Source organism: Propithecus coquereli, unplaced genomic scaffold, assembly GCF_000956105.1.
Source record: "Propithecus coquereli isolate 6110/MARCELLA unplaced genomic scaffold, Pcoq_1.0 Scaffold54, whole genome shotgun sequence".
NCBI lineage: Eukaryota > Metazoa > Chordata > Mammalia > Primates > Indriidae > Propithecus > Propithecus coquereli.
The window spans coordinates 3567500-3572346 of NW_012151285.1; positions in this window are offsets into that span (position 1 = coordinate 3567500).

Consider the following 4847-nt stretch of genomic DNA (forward strand, 5'->3'; position numbering starts at 1 on the left):
GGTTTTTTTTTTTTTGGTGGAATCTTTAGGGTTTTCTATCTGTAAGATCATGATGTCTGCAAACAGAGACAATTTGATTTTCTCCTTTACAATTTGTATTGTCTTTTATTCCTTGTCTATCCTGATTGCCGTGGCTAGAGCTTCCAGTACTATGTTAAATAAAGTGGGGAAAATGGGCATCCATCCTTGTCTTGTTCCAGGTCTCAGAGAAAAAGCTTTCAACTTTTCCCTATTTAGCATGATGTTATCTGTGAGTTTGCCATATAAGGACTTTATTGTGTTGAGGTATATACCTTCTATATCTAATTTCTTGAGAGGTTTTATCATGAAGGAATGCTGAATTTTGTCAAATGCTTTTTCTATATCTATTGAAATGATCATATGGGTTTTGTCCTTCTTTCTGTTAATGTGTTTATTGATTTATGTATGCTGAATAACCCTTGCATCTCTGGGATAAATCCCACTTGATCATAATAAATGATTTTTTTTCATATGTTGTTGAATTTGATTTGCTAGTAGATTGTTGAGGATTTTTGCATCTGTGTTCATCAGAAATATAGGCCTGTAGTTTCTTTTTGTTGTTGCTGTCATGTCCTCGTCTGGTTTTGGTATCAGAGTAATGCTGGCCTCCTAAAATTAGTTTGGAAATATTCCCTTCTCTTCAATATTTTTTGGAAGAGTTTGAGAAGAATTGGTATTAGGTCTTCTTTAAATGTTTGGTAGAATTCATCTGTGAAGCCATCACGTCCTGGGCTTTTCTTTGATGGAAGACTTTTTATTGCTGATTCAATTTCTATAATTGTTGATCTGTTTATATTTTCTGTTTCTTCATAATTCAATCTTGTTAGGTTGTATATGTCCAGGAATATATTCATTTCATCTAGGTTATCCAATTTGTTGGTATATAATTATTCATAATGGTTTCTTATGATCCTTTGTATTTCTATGGTATCAGTTGTAATGTGGTTGTTTTTCACCTCTGATTTTATTAATTTGAATCTTCTCTCTTTTTTTAGTTAGTACAGCTAAGAGTTTGTTAATATTATTTATTTTTTTTCAAAAAACCAACTCTTCATTTTATTGACCTTGTGTACTGTTTTTTCAGTCTCTATTTTATTTATTTCGTCTATGATCTTTATTATGTTCTTCCTACTACTAATTTTGAGTTTAGCTTGTTCCTGTTTTTCTAGTTCTTTGAGGTACATTACGTTGCTTATCTGAGATCTTTATTCTTTTTTGATGTAAGCATTTATTGTTATAAAATTTCCCTCTTAGAACTGCTTTTCTTTACCCTATAGGTTTTGGTATGTTGTTTTCAATTTTTGTCTCAAGAAATTTTTAAATTTTCCTTTTAATTTTTTTATTGATTCATTGTTTATTCAGGAGCATAATTTCTATGTATTTGTAAAGTTTTTGAAGTTTCTCTTGTCATTGATTTCTAATTTTATACCATTGTGGCCAGAAAAGATACTTGACATGATCTCTATCCTCTTAAATTTATTAAGACTTGTTTTGTGGCCTAGCATATAATCTATCCTGGAGAATGTTTCATATGCCATTAAGAAAAATTTGAATGTTGTGTAAATATTTGTTCAGTCCATCTGGTCTAGAGTGCAGTTTGAATCCAATTTTCTTTGTTGACTTTCTGTCTGGATTATCTATTTATTACTGAAAGTTGGGTGTTGAAGTTCCCTCCTCTTATGTATTAATGTCTGTCTCTCCCTTTAGATCTAATAATATTTGCTTTATATATTTGGTTGCTCCAGTGTTGGATGTATACATTTCTACAATTGTTATATTCTCCTCTGAATTTATCTTACTGTCATTATGTAATGATCTTCTTTGTATCTTTTTACAGTTTTTGACTCAAAGTCTATTTTATCTGTTATAAGTATAGATACTCCTGCTTGCTTTGGTTTCCATTCATATGGAATATCTTTTTCCAACCCTTCACTTTCAGTCTATGTGCATCCTTACAGGTGAAGTTTTCCTTGTAGGCAGCATATAGTTGAGTCTTAATTTTTTTTAATTCTTTTCATCACTGTATATCTTTTAATTGGAGAATTTGATCCATTTACATTCAGGGTTATTATTGATATTGGTTATTGATAGGACTTACCTGCCATTTCATTCATTTGTTTCTGGTTGTTTGGTAGATCTTTTGCTCCTTTCTAACTTCCTTATTGTGTACATTTGTGGTTTTGTGGTTTTCTCTAGCGCTAAGCTTTGATTCCTTTCTCTTTCTCATTTGTGTATATTCTGTAATTTTTTTTCTTTGTGGTTACCCTGGGGCTAGCATAAAGAATCTTATAGTTAAAATTGACTATTTTAAGCTGATAACAACTTAGCTTTGGTTGTGTGTATATATATATATATATATATATATATATATACACACACACACACACACACACACACAACCCTCGTCCTACAATTTATATCTTTGTTGCCTTAATTTACATCTTTTTATATTGTATGTTTAACTTATTGTAGTTATAGTTATTTTTCCACTTTGACTTTTAACTTTTATACTAGAGATTTGAAAGTTTAACATACCACCATTACAGTACAGTAGTATTCTGAATTTAATTATGAATTTGCCTCTACCAGAGAGTTTTATACTATCATATACTTTCACAATAGTAATTATCATCCTTTCAGTTTCAGTCGAAACACTTCATTAAACATTTCTTGTAAGATCAATCTAGTGGTAATGAATTCCCTCATCTTTTGCTTGTCTGGGAAAGACTTTTTTCTTTTTCATTTCTAAACGATAGCTTTCTGAGTCCAGCATTCTTGGCTAGCAGTTTGTTTCTTTCAGCACTTTGTATATATTATCCCATTCTCTCCTGGCCTGCAAGCTTTCTGCTGAGAAGTCTGCTCACAGTCTAATGGAGATTCCCTTGTATGAAACTTTATGTTTTTCTCTTGCTGCTTTTAGTATTCTCTCTTTGTCTTTGACTTTTGATTATAATGTGCCTCAGACAGGACCTTTTTCAGTTGAATCTATTTGGAGACTTTTGAACTTCCTGGATCTGAACTTCCCAAATCTTTTCAAAGATTTGGGAAGTTTGCAGCTATTATTTCATTAAATAAACTTGCTGTAGTTTCTCCATCTGTTTTTCCTCTGACCTTTCAGAATGCAAAAATTTGTTCCCTTAATGGCTCTCATAAGTCTTGTGGGCTTTCTTTCTTTTGTTTTAATTCTTTTTTCCTTTTTTTTCTTCTTACAGGGTTATTTTAAAAGACCTGTATTCAAGTTCAAAAATTCTTTCTTCTGCTTGATCTGGTCTATTGTCAAAGCTCTCAATTGTGTTTTTGATTTCATTAATTGACCTCTTCAGCTCCAAGAATTCTATTTGGTTCTTTTTAAATATCACTTTGTTGAATTTCTCATTCAGATGATGAATTGTTTTTCTAATTTTACTGAATTGTCTATCTGTATTCTCTTGTATCTCACTGAGTTTCCTTAAGATCATTATTTTAAAGTGCTTTTCAGGTATTTTATAAATTTCCTTTTCTTTGGGGTTTGTTACTAGAGAATTATTGAGTACCTTCAGTGATGTCATGTTTCTTTGCTTTTTCATGTTTCTCCTGTTCCTGCATTAATATCTACACATTTGGTGGAACAGTTACCTTTTTCCAATTTTATGGAGCAGCTTTCATAGGGAAATACTTTTCCTTTTGATGCATCCTAAGTTATTGACTGGGTATAGTGTGTTGGCTTTGGTTTCTGATGGATGCAGTACTGTAATCTCTGTGCAGTTTTTTCAGCTGTAATCAGCATTAGAGATCTGCAAGTTCTTCAGTGGCCTGGGTTGCAGGAGTTTGTGGTGGTGGCGGCATGGGTTTGCTGGGGGTGGATAACTGGGCTGGTTCTAAAGCAAAGGGGTCTGTGTGGTGAGTCTACCAGCTTGGAGCAGCCTCATAAGGGGCAGGGCATTGAGCTGTTTCTTAAGCTGAGGGGGTATTTATGGTGGCTTTGCTGGGGGTGGGGAATTGGACTGATTCCCAAGCCAAGGGGGTACATGTAGTGAGTCCACTGACTTAGGGGTGGCCTTGCTGGACGCAGGGCACTGAACTGGTTCCAAACAAAGGGGTGTGTGTTATGGGTCTGCCAGCTCAGGCTTGGCTTCTCCTTGGCTGTGCAGGACCACGTGTTACTTTGGGGAGAGGGTGCCATGTGGGCTTGGACATTGAGGTCACAGATGTCTCGTTGGGCCAAGGCCCTGAGTAGCAAGGGTTGTGATACTGCTGCCTCTTGTTGAACATGGTAGAATGACAGTGGAGCCTCAGGAATGGAGAGATGCAGTGGTTACCAGTCCTCTGTGTGCACTCTAGCAGTAGCTACAATTTCAAGATGGTGTCATGCCATAGAAGCTTGGGTCACAGGGATTGAGGGGACACAACATGGGCTCCTTGTCTGAAGCAATGCAGCCATGTGAACTCCAGGCATCTCCCTAAACTAGGCTCAGGACTTGTGATGACTGCAGGATTCTCTAGCAGCAAAGACTGCAGGTGTAATAGGGGTTGCTGGGAGCCTCCTACTTGCCTTTTTCTTATAAAAAGAAGTTCCTCCTGGTTCGAGCCAATCCTGACTGAGGAGATGGGGTGGCAGAGGCAGGGTGCTTCATTCTCCTCTTCATGCTGCTATCCTGAGTTTTTGTGCTTCACAGGGGTCCTCAACTCCTTTGCTGTACTCTAGCACTCTCCTTTACTCACTGTAGTTGACATATAGTTGTTTATTTATTGTTTTGGTCCTGTTTTGTGAGGGGAACTGGTTTTAGGCACCTCTAGTCAGCCATCTTGCTGACCATGCATATCTCTTGATGGTTTCCACATGGGTG